This window comes from Thunnus thynnus, chromosome 3, assembly GCF_963924715.1.
Source record: "Thunnus thynnus chromosome 3, fThuThy2.1, whole genome shotgun sequence".
Classification (NCBI taxonomy): Eukaryota; Metazoa; Chordata; class Actinopteri; order Scombriformes; family Scombridae; genus Thunnus; species Thunnus thynnus.
The window spans coordinates 12,214,753-12,234,582 of record NC_089519.1 but is presented as its reverse complement, the minus strand read 5'-3'; the positions used below and the strand labels follow the sequence as shown (position 1 = coordinate 12,234,582).

At 39.7% G+C, this 19,830-nt stretch overlaps 1 protein-coding gene across 1 annotated transcript in view; it reads left to right on the top strand.

The window, feature by feature from the left end:
- Window positions 1–546: 546 nt before the first annotated feature.
- The window catches only part of LOC137179514 (uncharacterized), a 43,529-nt gene continuing 24,245 nt past the window's right edge, over window positions 547–19,830 (top strand). Inside the window, exons 1-2 of the mRNA XM_067584247.1 lie at window positions 547–816; window positions 10,043–10,156. The gene's annotated coding sequence lies outside the window, so the exon portion shown is untranslated. The remainder of the gene's footprint in view (window positions 817–10,042; window positions 10,157–19,830) is intronic.

The window sequence follows — 19,830 nt, the reverse complement described above, 5'->3', positions numbered from 1 at the left end:
AACATTAACGCCAAAAGGGGGCGACATAAGTCAATTCATGATCTATCTATTTATCTATCTATCTATCTATCTATCTATCGATCGATCGATCTACCACATGTCTGTGACACTTGATTCATGAGTTTGTAGGCTGGCCATGGTATTTTAATTCCCAATAAAACAGCATAGCTCTGTTGTAAAGGAGGCTATAGTTTGCTGAAATATTTGTGTTCTTTGGGGATGTTATGTCCTCAGACGGTATGGCTCTTGCTCTTTGTGTTAACGCGCGAGCGCACGAGCACGCGCATACACAAATGCACAAGACAGTGAGAGATGCAGGTGTGTAAACACCAGAGAGCTCAAAGTGTATATCTCCACTGTTTGTTTAGGCTATTCTTTATGAAGCGACGACTCAACCATCACTATTAAAACTTTGTGTATGTGTGTGCGTGCGTGCGAGTGTGTGTGTGTGTGTGTGTGTGTTTGTGTGTGTGAGAGAGAGAGAGAGAGAGAGAGAGAGAGAGAGAGAGAGAGAGAGAGAGAGATTACAGTAGTTTAAGCCGCGAGCCGCGTGCGCCTCACCCATCCGCATCTCGCGCGCTCACCTGCTCTGGGACTTTATCAAACGCACCTTTTGATTTCTCACAGGGGTCTCGTGTAGTGTACCTCCTGCTGTCTACACACCAGCTGATATGGATTACTGACTTCTTCACTGTCTGTCGGAGGTGCGGCTTTTTTTTTTTTGCACCGCTTTTCGAAGTTGTTCAACATCCAGGGCGGTCTGGACGGCCCGCCCTGCGCTCAGGAGGGGATTAGAGAGGAGATACCCGCTACTCGGTAAGGTCTTTAAACCTCATTAGTATTATGCAGCCAACTAGACTGAACAACAACTAGATACAAAGAGCCAGGAATATATTTCTGTCAATACAAATTGTATTTGTTTCCTCTGAGTACCCCGATGTAAGCTAGCAAGCAAATGACGATGCTCGACAAACGCCACACATTTTTTAAAAGAAAAATAAGAAAAAGAAAACTCAAGTTATGCTTAAAAATATGTATGATTACACTGTTATCTTGTTTATTGTCTAACAAACTGAGAATGTAAAAGAAGCTTGGCAGGTTTAGCCTTTCAATATAGCCCACCCGAAATGAGAAAAGTCATAATTTATCATTAAACTCTTATGCAAACCACTAAGTTGTAACTAAATGCACAACCAGCAGTGAATGAGCAAATGAATACCTGCTCTCTCCCAAAAAATACTCCATCTAGGATAAAGCAGGTGAAAGTTACCACTCATTGACGACTTTACCTGTTTAAATCCACCTAAGTCATATGATGAAGGAGAGGTGCACATGAGGGGGAGGAGGCAGGGACTCTTAAGCTTAGAGACAGTCTGACACATGGACTGTGCGGAAAGGACTGGGAGGTATCAGGAAGGTGGTCCTAATGCTCTCAGATATCTCACTTCAGCCAGATAAGATACAAACAGACTGAGGCATTCCCTGGCTCCTTTCAAAGCAAATGCCTCTGTCATTTTCTATATTCAACTACTGCTAAACAATTGATGAATAGACTAATAGTACATAGTCTGTGTAAAATCAAAATGTGCTTTACTAATGCATCACTGCAAGCAAGAACATGCACAACCACACACACAAGCACTCATTATGTGCATACAGACACATAGACACACACTACTACATGCATTTTACAGTAAGATGTTGCTCCAGATATTTTGCTGCATCATGCTTCAGCCTGCCTCCTGAAACACAGCACACTGTGTAGATGTCATTGTTACATGCTAATAAGTGTCACAGTCTGTGTGTGTGGGTTGTCTGCATCTGTATCATGTGAACTGTGTGTGCCCACATCCATGGGTGTGTACAACGCAAACATGTATCTGTGTTTCATGGTGAGATGTGAATACAAAGCGAGCCCTGACACTCAGCGCAGAAATGAAACAGAAGAAGAAGAAGAATATGAGGCCCGCTGAGTTCTGAAGACCCTCCCAGGCTTTACTAATTTATGATGTTATTTTTAGGTTCGGCTACATTTTTGATGCTTCGTATTTGTCAAGTTTAATACTGGGTGAAAACTCGGGGTGTGTCTGTCAACCTTGGTACGAAGCTGTGTGTACGTTTCTCTACGCACAAACATAAGGTGCACACACATGCCTGCACACATTCAGACGTACAAATGATGTATGCAGATACTTGTAAGGACCTTTGGCACTGCATTAATAATAATAATAATAAAGTTAATTTGTATACAGATTGTGCAGATTGCACTTTTCAAAACGAAGATTAGAAAAGTGCTTATTGCCCACTCGTTTTGGTTCACACACAGACAGACACACACACACACACAGACACACACACACACACATGCATAGCACTCTGTTCAGCTCTGGTCTCCTGATGTAACCAAATCTTCCTCAGCGTTCTTCTCCATCAGAGCTTTTAAGCTTTACACTCAGAGGTAAAATTGGAAGCAGAGTAAAATTTTGTTATTTCGACAAACCAAAGAAGTTACGTATAAAAACTCTCGACCCCAAAATCTCAATATCAGCCTTTACATTGTGCTACTGTATACTTAGGCTACTTTTGAAAATGCAGCTCTCCCTGACTTGTTACAGCACAGCGGTGAATGAGAGAGTAAAGAGGCTAGGAAGAACTGCTCTAATAAGGTCTAAAAGGTTTTAGGTCAACCCTAATCTCCTTTACCATATAGACGGCACTTTCAGCCAGTTTGGCTTCAATCTGAAACTCCTTATTAAAGGGTTTTCCGACAACAGCAGAAATAGTTCTTTAAGCGCTTTTAGTGCACTAGGCCCATCAGAGGCTATCCATCAGTTCCTATTGGATGGGGACAGACGATAAACTGATGCCACTGTGCTGATTCATTGTGCTTTCTTTTGCTTCAGATTTTACCTCTGTAAATCTGATATATATGCAGCAGTTAGTGGGAATTCTGGGCCACCGATGAAGAGCTGAAGGAAACAGCCCACCTATTCTAGTGAGGTGCTGGCGTACAGGCAGCCATAAAAGGCAGGAGGAGAAAGCTGCACATGTTCAGTTCTGAAGATTGATGTTTCATCACATTGACTTCTTCAGGATCTTGAAGAAAGAATATCTAAACAGAGTTATAAGAGTGTTGCTTTTCTCCTCCACAACATGATCTGATGCCCCACTCCCAATGGACTAGTCTGACATTTTGGAATATACACCTATTAACTTTCTTAGTTAGATGAGTTAGAGAGCTAGATGAGAAGATCAATACCACTCTCATGTCTGTATGATAAATATATAGCCAGGAACAGTTGCCAGGCAACCACTGGAAACTCCAGGAAGTTACTGCTGCTGACCAAGAAACAGTCCAGCACACAGCCCCTCGTAAAATCACAAGTTGTCATTTTACACTTTTTGTAAGGATTAAACAAACTTGATTGAAACATTGATGCTTCCAGCACCACAATAAACAAACAATATATAATGTGTTAATTAATGAGCTTTAAAGGTAATAGGCAGATTTTTTTTTACTTTGGACAGAGCCTTTCTAACTCTTTTCCCCTATTTTCAGCATTTTACTAAGCTAAGCTGCTGACTCCAGCTACATATTTATTATACAGACATAAAAGTGGTATCAATCTTTTCATCTAACTCCCGGTAAGAAAACAAGCGTATTTCCCAAAATGTCAATTTATTCCTTTGATCATGTCATTTCGTACTGCATCACCTTGTCTGTCTGAGGGGCCCTTGTTGTTCAGGGCCACATTAAAGTAGCTCCTCTCCTCCTCTAGCTGTGCAGATTGAAATTTATAAATATAGGTGGGATATATGTCTAAACCATATTTGGTTGTTTTCTAGTTACCTGTCTGTACTCTTCATATGCTCAAAGTATCTACAGTATATTTCTGAAGCCTATGTCCATCAATGTCCATCAAATGTGGCTGTGTTGATTTCTGGCTAGATCATGTTGCTGCCATTCCAGCCCACATGATGTAGCAGCGCTTTATACGCTAGGTAGGTCTGTTTTTTCCAGACGTGTGTCGTTCACTTGTATGGAAATATTTATATATATTGCTTTTAATTAGCATTTAATGATGCATTTCCTTCATTATTTCATTGTTTACTTTACTTGGTGAACAAAAGGAAAAACTAGTTATTCTTATTTGTTCATGTTACCTCTCTGACAAAATCTAAGAAGTAGGAATTCTACGGTTTTCCTTTGTTAATACACAAGATTCAGTAAAGACAAGTTATTAAAACAGTACAGCTACAAGCTGTTGTCATGCAAACTTGTTTCCAACACGCCTGTAAGACACAGAAATTGTCTGCAAAACAACTCTAAACATTATTGGAAATGTGGCTTTAGTAGACTGACGCTCCTCTTCTGGCACTTTCAGTCAACATTTTAGCAGTAACAGAGACATGAGGCAGCCATGGCGCAATCTGAACATGATGCAGCTGCATCCAGGGGACATGAAGTTTTTAGCAGCGCCAGAAAACTGTGTTCTTTACAGGCTTGATTTGAGCAAGGGCTGCTCTTGATTAGTTGATTTATTGTTTAGTCCATGGAATGTTAGAAAAGTAAAGGCCACGGTGATGTCTTCAATTTGCTTGCTTTATCTGACTAACACTATAAAATGTTAAGGTATTCAATCAACTGTCACTGTGACTGGAACCATCAATTGTCATTTTTGCATGAAAAATGATTAATCAATTGTCAAAATAAGATATTTTAGACAGTGGACTAAGCCAAATCATGAAGGTAGCCAAATGACTCAGGGACTCATGAGGACTATCTTTCTAATTGTCAGCTCTCACTGTGAATTTGGCAGAGGACAGATAAAGTAATAAGCCAATGTAAAAAAGAAAACCCATCCCTCTCACTAGAACCAGTCTAATTGCCCACGTGTCAGTGGATTAATTACCCTACTAAACAGTAAAGCCACTGTCTGCGTGTCTGTGCCTCATTGATAAAAACTTAATGATCCGTAAGACTAATGGCAAACAATTGATCCCTATGATGCCTGTTTCATCTCCCTAACAGGAAGGAACCAGCTTGAGATTTATATCTATTAGTCATAGATCATAAATCTCAAGGATTTGTGAATTCAAAAAATAGAAACAGAGTTTGTAACATCGGATAGACAAAAATACACATGAATGAATATGATAGCACCGGTGTTACCTTCGATCCTATTTTCTTTTTTGCCAAACACCCATTTAACTTATTGACAGAGTGGAGATCGAAGATAAATGTAAATGAATAAATGAATCAAAGCCAACCTTCTGCTCCCTGAGACAACACTCATAAACTGAAATGAAATATGAATCAACTGATGAGAGAAAGGCAACATATCATCTTAACCGTCACTCTGTTTGGCACTGCGTACTAAACCAAGATTCTTGAGAAATCTCTGTAAACTTTGCTCCAAAGTCAAGTAACTGATAAGTTTAATGTAAATTACATGTAAATCACTTGCTGACATGTGCAACTTGACACACACACACACATCATTGCACACAAACACACACACACACACCGTGTAAGCCACTGTCTGTGTCAATTACATGGTAGGCATTTACCTTAAAAGGTCATTAGGTTACAAGGATTGTTTAAATGTGTGTGTGTGTGGATGCATGTGTGTCTGTGTCTGACTGTGATGTGATGCTTATTGGATTGTGTCCCCTCCCCCGCTGTCCTTACAGGAGTGAACATATAATACTTTTGGGTCAGAGCAGCACAAAGGGGAGAAAAAATTGAGAAAGGTATGAATTAGACTGAATGAATAAAAACACTGAATTAGCACATAAGGCAACAGACCCATGTAGTAGGATAAATACTAGGTTTGATCAGGTGGAGAGACAAACTGTCACAAGTGCGGTTAGGTTTAGCTTATGGTTAACGTTAATGTTGAAAGAGTTTTTCAAACCGTCCCTGATCCAATCTAGCATCAACCATGTAGTAGGAGGAGACTGATATGATTTACTGTAGCACTGCTGCAATTACCAGTTGATTAATTGATTGAAAGAAAATTAACAGAAACTATTTTGATAGTAGAATAATTGTTTCATTTTTTAAGCAAAAATGCCAAACTATCTCTGCTTCTAGCTTCTCGAATGTGACGATTTGCTGTTTTTCTGTGTCATACATGACAGTAAATTGAATATTTTCAGGTTTTAGACTGTTAGTTGGACAAAACAGGAAGTTTGAAGGCATCACTGAGGCCAGTTTCTTAACATTTCATTGACTAAATGATTAATTGAGAAAATAATCAGCACATTAATCAATAATGAAAATAATTTTTAGCAGCAGCCCTATTTTACTCACTCATAGGTACACCAGATAATTCATGTTAAATGTTATATGCGAAATGTATGTTCATATATTTGAAACAATCCATGACATTTTCATATAAATATCTGCATTTTTTCATCAAATTAGTGCAATACTGACAATAGTTTTTATATTCGTAGTGAAATGTAAAGGCATGTGTGCTGTCAATGTGTTAAATATTATTGATATTGATTATAATATTGAGATTATTGTTATAAATGGTTTGCTGTCAAATGGGAATTAGTGGGTGAAACCTCCAGAACAGGAAACGTCTTCACACTCTTGTGTCCAATCTTGTCCAGGAGAAGCATATTGTACATCATGAAGCAGATGCTCAAAGCTGAGTTGGTAAACATTACAATAATGTGGGTAGTTTACGGATGATACATTAGCACTGGGCCTTATAGATAAAGTTATGAAGTTACCTAATGTTTTTATCTGGAGATTTTTAGTGAATCCTTAAAGCCACCTTCACACTCATAGTATCTGCACACAGGTGTTTTCATTTATTCTTGACAAAACCTCTTCTCAGAACTGTATGTGTGTACAAACTGTGCTTGATTGAGAGCTATCTCACACTCTTGTTAGTTTAGTTGCACCTGTTCGTGCAGGACAACTTACACTGTTATCATTCAATCAGTTGCCAGCACTGCTAGTAGGGGTGCAAAAGATCATAAAACTCACAGTTCAGATTGTATCAACGTTTTGAGTCACATATTGGTCATTTTTCGGATCAGAAAAAAAAAAGGAGACAAATATAACTCTGCTGTTCATTATTTTGTAAAACTAAAAGCAAGGAACTTTTGCCCATGGTCTTAAATGAAAACAACATTCAAGTCAAATGTTTAAATAAAATCTTAAAATATATAAAATATTCAAAACTCAATTGTTAAATTAAGGTGCAATATGAGGCATGATACCTTCTTCTTTTAAACACAGTAGTGAATGAAACAATAGTCAGTGTCCACATCATTAAAACTTCATGAACTTACAAACATGAAAACACATCTTGTCCTGCAGCTTAGCTTGTTGAACGAGCCACCAAACAAACATTCAGCAGGGAAAACCTCCACCTCTAACATCAGTTAGCAGCTAGATAGCTAATTAGCTGCTCAGTTGCAGCACATTAAACAGCATGTAAACATACCTGAATATGTCATATCTCACCGGTTAGATGCTGGTTTGGTTCTTCTTCTTCAAAATCCCTGTTAGCGACACGCTGTCTGTCCATGACTTGTAGCTACAGCAGTTTGTTTACTTTGTCTCCAAAGAGACATTAAATTTTGCACATTAAATCTGTACGGATGATGGATCAACTATGTTCTGTTACATCACTAACTGTTAGCATAGTCTAATCAGACAGGCACATTGAAAACACCTGCGTGCTTGTGCAGGGCCTTTAATCTACTATTAGTAAGATCATTGTTTTTGAATTTCAGAATTCTCACTCAAATTTTAGGTTCCCAGGCATCCGAAAGTGGTTGAGTTGTCTGCTATGATGGGGGAGTTTACAGAAAATAAGGTTCCTTGGCAACAAGGACAGCTCAGCTCATTAAGTGTTTCTGTAATAGAAGAGAACATTCAGAAGAAAACAGTTATTAAACTAACTTTGAGTGTTACATGTGTTAAGGCATATTCACATTATTCCAGAAAAACTGCACTTATGTGCACCTCCTCCATTATTTTGTATGTTGTGTGTAGCTATATTCCAATAAGTTGCTGCATAGACTCCTCCACTCCTCCCAAGAATGAAAGCAACTTGTGCAGAACAAGAGCCTTGTTTTTCTGCTAATATGTGAAAACAGCTTTACACTGCAAATTATATTTTTACAATCTGATTTTCACTTGAATGTTTGTATTATTGTTTTTTTCATTCATTGGTTTATAGGCAAACTAAACTAAATAAATTCACAAGTTCAAGCTGTAAATAATACACATAATACAACATCTGCCATAATGTGTAGAGTACTTGAAATTCAATGACTGACATCTGTATTAGCCTCTTGCATTAACCCCACCCGCTCTTAGTGTGAATCATTCCCAAACAATATCTGACACCCAGGTGTGACACACGGACATATGTTCTTAAGGTTTCCCTTCCCCTCATAACGTCACCTTCTTGCTCTCTTTTTGTGTTACTCATATTCTCCTTTCTCATCTTTCCTCTCTTTGCAACCTCATGTATTTCCCTCTCTCTCTCTCCTGCCTCTATGTCTCTCTGTCTGTCTTCCCCCTCATTCTCTTCCTCTTTGCGTCGGTATGCCTGTTAGTTGTTGGTAGAGTGAAGCGGCTGCATTATCTAGATACATTATTGATGCATGCAGCACTTTGACTAACACACACACACAGACACGCACACACAGACACGCACACACACACAAACTCCAACCACTCTCTCACATAATAAAAACATACATACACTCATAAAATCAAACACATCATTGCACACACACACACACACACACATACACACACATATACACATATGCACAATCACAAAGAGCATGTGCCTCAATTTGTTTTTGAATGTGAGTGGGTACAAGAGAGGAAAAGAGAACATGTGCATGCTGTTTCTTTATGGGTGAGAGAACACAGCTGATCCTGCCCAAGTCTCTCTCTGTTTTTAAGAAAAGATGGAGGAGTCGCCCTGTTTGAAATGCACCAGACTAAAATTAAGCATTGGCAGCCACATGCTGAGCTAATAGGTCGGCGCTGTGTGCTTGCTTAACATCATGTCGTACTTTGGGAGGAGTTGGCAGTGGAGTGCAAGGAGACAATCAATCTTTAAAAATAACTAAAGGGTGATGTATAGAGACGTATTCAGAAAAACAGGTAGAGACAACAGCAAAGGGCGAGAGGAGGGAGAATTATGAAAGAGAAAAAGTACTGAGGGGTGAGAATTTGAGTGATGGGGAAGGTGGAGGTGGGAGGAGGGGGACAGAAGAGTTCCCAGCATCTCTTTTCCCAGGGCTTTGTAAGGGCCTCATTAAATATGGATGGTGTTTGGAGCAGAGCAGGGGCAAGTGGGACTCCACAAACAGCACAAGCAGCCCAGGCAGGCCCATTCCTGTTGTGATGGAGCCCTGCTGTCTTTTTCCCCTCGTCTGTCTTCCCGTCTTCCTCCTCCCTCGACTCACTTCACCACCACTTTAACTCCCTCGTTCATTTCCCGGCCCATACCTCTTTTTCGACCTTTCTCTCAGCCGTCGTCTGTGTCTGTCTGTCAAACTCTCTGATGGGACAGTGTGTGTCTGTTCTTGTCTTTTCCCTCTACCCATTTTATCTCTTCTTCCTCGGCTTCCTCCTCTGTGTTCTCCTCTGCTCAGCCCTGCTTCTTTCTCTCCCTCTCTACGCTTACTCACTCGTTCTTTTCTCTACCCCCCCTCCCCTCCCCCGTGATGATTACCGAGTTGTTTGATTAGCGCGTATGAATGAAGAGCTAAGCTCCTCTCCATTGTTCCAGTCCCCTCTTCATAGCTTTCCCTTCCTTTCAGATGAAAATCATGTGTGGCTCATGGAACAGTCATTAATAGTATAACACTGATGCTGACACTCCTGCATCTGTCTGTCTGTTTATCTATCTACAGCATTAGATCTGATTCTGCCTGTGCCTGTATCTTTCCTCAGTGATGTAAGATGATTCTAAGTGATTCAGACTACAACAATCCCATGTACACCACGGCGTACTCTAACTCTTAATTCTGACGTGTTTTTCATCAGGAGATGAAGACACGTCACCCTGGTCCTCTTCAGCGGAACGATGGACGGAAAGAAAGCAGAGCGGGACTGTAACTGGCACCTTTATGGAGCCCTGATACACAGGGTGGAGTGCAGGTGTGTGTCCATCTGTCTGTGTCTGTTAATATGAAACACATTTTGTTTGTATGTGTGCACAGAAATAAAGATGACAGGATTAGAGGATCGGGAGAGTGTGGGATAAGGAGAGAGTTAGACAGACAGTGAGTAGAGAACACAGGTTGACAGTGTCTGTGTTATGGTTTTATCCAGTCTGTTGCCCTAAACAGACCTGTAAGGTTGAGGTGAAGCTCAGTCTAATCTGGCTCAGCAGGAGTGACGCACAAAGACAGATACACTCTATAATCCCATTTGCTTCCTCTGTGTGTGTGTGTGTGTGTGTGCATTCAGAGCATTATACAAAAGTTGTGTATCAAGTTGTAAGTAATGCATGTTTCAGCATACGCTATGCAATCACCTCAAATATTTTTATATGCTACTAATTTGCTTTGGCAAATTTGCTTTGGAGGAAACTGCAGATAAGTCATAGGGAGGCTGTCTGGATGGATGTGTAGAGCACAAGACTTTGATACCAGAGATGTGAGTTTGCAGTCTGTGTCTCATATGTTGTTAGGGTTAGCCTATACATGGCAAGGGGGAGATTGTGATTTTGGTTAAATATTACAAAAAGTGCGACATTAGCTGAGTGACATTATTTTTCCTATGAAATGCATTTGCTGTAATTGGTTATATAAGCCACTTCCCCACTTAACATATGCTTTCTGTATCTGGAACATGTCACAAATCTGCTGTGTGTGCTGTAGACTGTCCTCTACAGCGCACAATGCCCTCGCAGTTGAGTTACGCCTTTTTCATTCTGTCAACATCACATTATTAACTAACGTTTAGAAAATTCATTTTTTGACATTTGTGAATCATGAAAACCCAGGGATGCTACACAGAAGTGCTGGTTTGTCATTAGTCTTGCTATTGTTTACTTCTGCTTTCAACACCCATAAACCGGCTAAGCCTGTCCTAGCATACTGCAAATTAAATCGATCGAACAGTTTCATACTGCATACTATTATGAAAAGCAGTATGCAGTACCATGTGTTGTGCATAGTACATACTGCGTTCGTTGGTATTATGTAGTAGGCAGTTCCATATACAGTGTATGTCTAGACAGGCTCCATTCATTCAGCAGTATGCACTCAAATTTTGAGCATTGTTTTTGATCGGTTCTCTTGTTTTAATTTGCACCACCTCTCATCTGCAAATCAAATCAAGGCACATTGCTCTAAGCTAGCTGAGTCTGCTATGCCCCTGACCAGCCGACTATGGCGGGTGGCTATGTTGTGGGATAAGAACATCTTTCAGTGCTGGAAATTCAACAATATTTTCCTTTTGATATCAGAAAAGGGCTCTAATATTACTGTACAGTGTAAAGCTTGTTTACCAGCAGTGAAAAGGCTTTCAACATTGAAATGCTCAATGTCAAATCTGAGGAAACATCTTCAGGTAAGTTAATGTAACTGCAATCAATCACATAAAACAAAGTACCTCCCACCCTACCATGTTATTTAGATGTAATTTAGCTCTATATTTTGCTTGGTGTCCTTCCAGTAGGCTAGGCTACATATTTATTTTTAATCTCTATTCATTCAATTAATTGCTAGCTAGCTAACAGACGCCTTTTAACTCTTCAGCTTTGTTACCCAATTTAAAACATTTGTTAGAAAAGTAATTAAAAAGTAATCAAATGTAATAAAAAATAATCTTACATTTTTAACAGGGTAACTAGTAACCTGTAACCTAGTACATTTTCAAAAGTACCTGCATATCAGGTTGATTGTTACAAGACTGGAACTGTTTATTCCCCCGCTTATCTGGGAACGGGTCCCGGTGGCATCAGATTGAGTAAGGAAACCGAGACATCCTTCTCCATGGCAATGCCGTCCATCTCCTCCTGGGGGATCCTAAGGTGTTCCCAGGCCAAGAGAGATATGTAGTCCCTCCAGTGTGTTCTGGGTCTGCCCCGGGGTCTCCAGTTGTACATGCCCGGAACACCTCCAGAGTTAAGCGTCCAGGAGGATCCTAATCAGGTGCCCAAACCACCTCAGCTGGCTCCTTTCAATGCAAAAGAGCAGCAGCTCTGCTCTGGCTCCCCCAGATGTCCGAACTCCTCACCCTATCTCTAAGGCTGAGCCCAGACACTCTCCGGAGGAAACTCATTTCAGGCGCTTCTATCCATGATCTCATTCTTTCAGTCACTACCCAAAGCTCATGACCATAGGTGAGGGATGGGACGCAAACACAATTGAGAGCTCTGCTTTCTGGCTCAGCTCTTTCTTCATCACAACGGTCCAGTACAACGCCCGCTTTACTGCTGATGCTGCACCCATCCGCCTGTCAACCTCACACTCCATCTTACCCTCATTTGTGAACAAGACCCCGAGATACTTGAACACCTCCACTTGGGGCAGCATCTCACTCCCAACCCGGAGGGAGTAGTCCACCTTTTTCCGGCAGAGCACCATGGCCTCAGATTTGGAGGTGCTGAGTAATTATTTATTTATGTCAGTTAGCATTGTTTGTAGTTAGATAAAGCTTGCAGACTGGAGTAAAACTAACATTGGCCAAACGTAATATTTACTTGAACACATGGTTAGGGATTTTATTCTAAGGCAAGGATGAGGCTAGGATATACTAAGCTAACTAACTAAACTGTACTACTTTACCACACTTTGTATGTTATGTACACCTGAATTCGCCCTTCCCACTATCCATATTGGGCTCTCATGGCCACAACTCAAGAAACAATGAGCTTTTTTCACAGCAGACATTTTGACTTGTCATAGTAGTAAAAACACAGGTGTTTCTAATACTAATGAACTTGTATTAGAAATACAAGTTAGACTAAGTATGTGTGGAATGCAATAACATATACAGAGAAGAATATGGAGATGCCACTAGTGAACGAATGTACGAGACAGCATAAGTGTGGGCAGTGGGGGATAATCTATAAGTGCTGCCACAGCCCCATTAGTCAGCTTGTGTGTGTGTTTATTTCTCCGCAGTGTTTGTTTCCCTGCCCAGCCCCAGCCTCAGCATTAGGGGAAAAATCCACCCTAAAACACTTCATTGCTGGGAGATGACATTAGGGTTTCCCACAGTGTATTATCTCAGAGGCATGCCACTTCACCTGAGATAAAGACTTCCTTGATTATGTCAGAAGAAATTATTACACTTTTAACCTTTTGGGAGGAAAGCAAAGGCATTAATTCTCACAGCAAGAGACACATATAGTCTTTAAGGAGTGAGGTGACTGTTTAGATCATCACTGAATAACAACATTGATTGTTATGGTGGGTTCAGAGCATGTCATAATGTTAGATAAAAAGAAAACTTTTTACTCTATAAATTGAGTAAAACAGAAGCAAACAGCTCAGACAGTCACAATCAGGTGAAGATGTGTGAGGAAAAAACTCTGCACAACCAAAGGAGCAAAGCAGCTCTGTCAGTTTAGTTTTTAGTTTGATAATCACGAGCTGTACACATTTCATCCAATACTGTTTGAATCAATCTGAAGTTAGTTTAAAGTTAAATGTTTGTTTGAACTTGTGCTTTTGCTTCAGCTCTGTGTCAATTACATAAATGTCTCAGATCACAGAGTTACCTGGGGGAAAACCCTGGAAATGATGTCATATTGAGATATTTCCAGTGCAGTCAATCACACTTCTTAGAGTTTGTACCTCACCTGCACTCATTTGGTATTTTGGTAACTCATCTTGCACTAAAATAGGTGCAGCAGGAGAAGTGTAACTGGCATTCCAGTAACACTACAATTAAACAGGAAACAATTGTGGGAAATTGTCACTTATACAAGCTTAGAAAGGCTCAAAGAAACTAGTAGTTTGACAGTATTGACATTATTGTAGAATGTAGCCATATCTTATTACATGCACCACTACAGTGAAACAATAAGAAAAAGAAATCCTGCAAAGCACTAACGCAGAATCCAGTCTTATTTATTTCTCTAAAATGCTCTTATTGTGTGAATCACTGTGATTTCGAATAAAATTGGCTCTTGGCATCATTATTAGGCTGCAGTGTACTGTGCATGTCCCAACTGTGTGGGTGTGGACACAATAACACACCCATGAACATGGTTATCTGGCACTATGCCTATTCTCTACAGGCTGCTGAAGTCATTCACATCAAAAATGTAGAGAATAGATAAAAAGTATAATAGGCTCATACATAATTGGGAGAATATTAAATGAATATATTGGAACTGTCAAGTAAGCGATTCCGTAAGCAATATACTGTATATAAGCAAACTACAGAATTATGCAAGATTATTTGGTAGCCATGGTAACACATATTTGCATCAGCACAAGTGCAGGGATTTTCCCTGATACATCAGAAAGGGAAAATGAGTTTAAGAGGTGTGTTGTGCTTGCGTCCTACTCTGTGTAATTTTGGTAGTTCCTCATAAAAAAGTGAGTGACCACACAGCAACTTTCCCCTGGCATCACGGTACAAAATGTCTTGTTTTCATCGTGTTTCCAGCTGTCCATCATTATTTATGTCATATGTGGTCCAGATGCAGTCTCGCCTAATAATGCTCATAACCACTTATGTCTTTGTGAGCTCTTTGTGACCACCAGAGTGGATGAATAAATGCATAAGGTGCAGTAAAGTGCAGCATGACCCCTTAACATTCTCGGAATAAACTTTGTCTTAATTTTCCTCCCAGCCGTGGCACTGATTATACAGGATGACAGTCACTAAAACAGTTACCTTAGTTATCAGTCCATGTGACTTCATGTTTAGATCTCTTGGTTCATTAGTAATAAGTCAGTGTGAGCTTAGTACTTATTATTGGTCCAGTGAGTGAACAGAACTTGACAGGAAGTGTCTTCCTCCAGCCAGTCAGTCCCAGGATTCAACATCGAAACCTTTCAGTCACAAGCCTCTCTTTCCAAATTCTATCTCATGACTCAAAAATATCTTATATATCGAAAATGGCAACAAGCACATCATTCTTAAAGACCCCTTTAGACATTTTTTTAGATATATAAAAATACTATGCTTTGAAAAATAATTTGTGTCTAATTATAGTTTTTCCACAAAGGAAATTACAATTACATCATTCAAATCCTTAAAATGATATCTACTTCTTCTCCCTCATTGAAAAATCCAGAATTCATGAATATGCAAATATTTAGTTTGACTGCTGGACACATGCAGTAGGATGTCTCCTACTTCACTAAAAATTATGTTCTCAGTGTATGTGGAGGCCTCAATTTTCCATATTGCACTTGTGTAAGTTGCATACTGGACCATAATTGGCTCCACACTAGTTGTGATGTCACACTTCCTGCTGGTAGGTACGCAACTTAAAGGTCCAGTGTGTAGTCTTTAGTAACATCTAAAAGAACAGACTTGGTAAAAAAATTGAATAGATTATTTATAAGTATATCTTAATTAGTGTCTAATCAGCTGAAAATAATAATTGTTGTGTTTTTGTTACCCTAGAAATAAGCCCTTTATATCTACATGGGAGCGGGTCCCCCTCCATGGTGGCCGCCATGTTGCATCGCCATGTTTCAACAGTAGCGCAGAACGGACAAACCTAACACTGGCTCCAGTGAGGGCCGTACGCATTTTAGATTCAGTGGGCGACTACCGGAAATGCACCGGTTTTAAAACGAAGAAGAAGAACGGACCAAACATTTTGTATTGTGAGAAGTTTTTGAAACCAAAATCTGATAAATGGAGGATCATACTTATTTAGAAAATCACAGGAGCGTGAATTGTCGTCGTCAAAGAAATGAAAACACGAAGAAGCTAAACAAAATCGGGACAAGCAACGGCATAAAACGAGGATAAACCCAGATGGAAATCCCTGATGAGAGAAATGTTTGCAGACTGACGCCGAAGTTTCCTGTTTACGGCTGGACAGGTAAGAGTGTAATGTATATTTATTTTGCCCAGCTGGTAATGGTTCAAAACCTAGATGATGTACAATGTTTATTAGCAGTATATTAGTTTCCCTGAAAAGAAACGCCACCACGTAACGTTAAATATTAGCACACTTTAGCCTCAGTTTGTGCCTCTCATGGAGCTGGTGGTCTGATAAGAGACAACAGGGAGGCAACGTCGTGCTAATAACCCAACGATTTATTCATTTTCTTTGGCAGTAAGACAACACATTGATTGATAGCTAAGATATTTAGCGCTGGTGATGTGCTAAAGACAGTAAGTCAGAGTAATGAGTTAGTGTGAAAGATAAACTGAGGAGAAGTCTGCTTATCACCGAGTTAATACATCCTGTGAATTTATATTTATATTTTTCACAGTGCTCCATGATTTCATTGTTTGCTCCTAATTTGTCATTTAGGAGCACATGTACACATTGGGGGGCAAAGTTAGCTTATAGTCCAACACAAGTAATGTTTTCCCTGTTTCAATGTTGAAAAACATGTAATTGCTACCGGAGTTTTAATTTTACATTTATCAGTCAGAAGTGGAATTTTCTGTTATTTATTTTGGTATGTTTATCCAGGCCAGCCAAGGCTCCCAGCATCTTAGGACATAACATAATGTATTACAAGGGTTTGTGACTTTGTTATGTAGCACTTATTTTCTTGATGTTGCTGTTGTTTCTCCAGCTATGAGAGAGGTCCTGTAGCATCGATGCATGGTATTGCCTTTATCTTCCTCCTAAAGTGACTGTGTAATAGGTCAGGGGTATTTCACCATGTGCCATTGATGGCTGGGAGTACATAGGTTTTCATAACAACCAAAGACAACAAAAGTTGATTTCACTGAATAGCTACTTGTCTCTGACTGAAAGTGTGTTAATCAATTAAATAATCTGATCTAGTCTGTTGTTGGGATGAAAATCTGCATGGAATAAGGTTGAACAGTTTCTGGTGAGCACATTAGATAGATAGATAGACAGACAGATAGATAGATAGATAGATAGATAGATAGATAGATAGATAGATAGATAGATAGATAGATAGATAGATAGATAGATAATAGTAAGTTCATTCATTTGTGCTGTTTTATTTTTCTCAGGCACTATGGGTTGGCATTATTCACCATGTCTGTGACATTCACACCCGCCATATCAGAAGTATTGCAGACCAAGTCAGGAGAGGTCTAGGTAAGTGATACACATTTGTTTGCCTATGTAGCATATTAACATACCCTGTAAGTCCTACTCTTGGTTAAATAACAGTATTTTCACATGTACAACTGTATAAAATGTATGAAATAGTAAATTATCTCTATGTGTAACGGTACTGTCTTCCACAGAGGCAGTTTTCCATGCAGCTGCTGCTCTACACACAGCTCCTGGAGCAGATGAGGAACAGCAGTGCCAGTGAATCATGGGTGTTGTTCCTGCCATGAGAGCATCTTCATCCAGAGCAGTAAATTGAATACCTTTGGTGTGGTTTTGGTCTGACCCTTGTCAGCTATTATATGTGCAGCAATTTGACTGCTGGACGGTGATCAGATAAGTTTAATCACACTGCTTTTAGTGTTCAAACAGACTAATGATTTGATAGATTATTGTCTTTATCAGAATCAACTCTGAAGAACACAGAATAAGCTGTCAAAATGTTTGTCTGAACAGTAAAAGCTGCATGTTTATGTTATCCTTTTATTGTCCAGATTGAAAAGGGCGTCCAAAAATGTTTCTGTTAAATAAAAGATATTTTTATTGCAAATGTCATTATTCTTAGTGTTGTTTTTTATATTTTTATTTTGTGGTTCAAACTAGTGAATTACAGTTAACATAACCTGAAGTGGCAATGAAAATGAATCCATAACATGTACTACAGTGCCCTGTTCTGAGGATCAGTGGTATTCCGACTTCACTACTGTTTTATGTTACTTTATAAATATAAATAATGACAATATAAATTGATGGTGGAAGTGGTAATGACAATATACTGACTACAGGGAAATACTGTCATTGTATAAGTATATATTAATATGTTTATCATTGTAATTATCACAGCACATCTGATGAATATCTTTTATTTGGTAAACTTGCACATTTAAGTTGAATAAATGTGAATATATAAACAAAAAGTTTAATAATTATCCAGAAAATATATAAATATAGAAAATGTATAGAACAAGTATGAAATAAATAAAATATCAGAAATGTAACAAATAAAAATGAGATGATTTGATGCCTTGATGATGAACAGGCAGGTGTGTGAGTACCTGAGATACTGTGTGGACGTTCCAGAGGACCTGGAGGGAAACTCAGAGGCCAGGTGTGAAACCAGTGTGATGTCTCTGGAGGACCAGGGAACTTGTCCCTGGTCCTCCAGCATAACGGTACTCCCGGTTGTCATCCCCAGGCTTCCTGGTTTGGCCAAATACCATAATGTCCTCCCAGTACCGCCTGTGAATGCATAAAAAGCATTTTCAAGACAGTACTGGGAGAAGTGCGGTATTATTATTACACAATCTGCAGGGTACTGGCCACAGCATTTCCTCTCCCGGTCCGTAGGCATGTCCGTACAGTTACTATAAATACTCCATGGTACCCCTGGCACTCCAGCAAACGGTGGGACACCATGCCTGCACTGATGCATCATCAAGGCATCAAAAATGAACCCTGGCTGCCTCTGAAGCAGTTCACTGGTGAGCTGCCTGTACTCCTCCAAGGTCATCTCTTCAAGAAGTTTCTGAAAAAATAAAACACAGGAAAAACACAGATAAGGCTTTATAGGTTATAAGTTTCATGATATGTTGGAAATATGGTAATGGTAGTGCAGAATATGGATTGTAGGCTGTCCAGTGTTCCCAAACATGTCTACAACAATAACATGATTTTTTTTAAAAAGTCAAAATATTGCTGCTCGATATGCTGTTCCTATATAGTATTTATATAATCATTCAGTAGTGTTGCTGATGTTTTCAGTAGCCTCTTTTATACAGAGAACCCACATTATAGCCGTAAAGAGGATCCAAGGGGAGGACATTTCTCTCCGTTTGATAACGTTAAAAGTAAAGTTAGACCTTTCTGTCGGCTTCCCAACTCATTTTAAAAAGACGAGAGAAAGAGAGAGAGAGAGCAGCTGTGGTCGAGTGAGCTAGAGGGTGAATGAAGAGAGGGAGCACTAGTAAAGTTAGTGGGGAAGCTGGTGAATCTGATTGATAAACGTTATTTTCTGATTGTTTTACAGCGGTTAGTTTCTAAAGCACAAACACACCCACACACCTCTTCAACCCTGCAGCTATGCACTGCGCCGCCTGATTTGGTCTGAATACGGGCTAAACAGAACAGCGAGGCGGATTACAGGCGCAGTATTCCCGCCTTGAATGGGCTGTGTAAGAGGGGCTACTGACTCACATTACACTGATAACACATCAAACTATACAGACTAGAGTAATGTAAATACCACTTTGTGTTGTATTGGCATTTTTAATATCGTGCAGAACGGGTAGGAATATGATAAAATAATTGTATAAATAACGTCACAAACCTCAGTCGCTTCAGTCCCTTCAGAGGGTTTCCAGCCTCTTGCCCTGCTTCCGCAGTGCTGGTGTTTGCTCTCCTCCCTCGCCTGGCCCTGCCTGCAACAGAACCGCTAACTCGCCCTCTTTCTCGCCCTCTTCCTCCTCCTCTAACCTCCAGTACTTGACTCTGCAAACGGATAATAAAATATGTAACGTTATCCTGCCAACGCTATCTCGCTATCAATAATGCCTAACGTTAGAATAAAATAACATAAGTT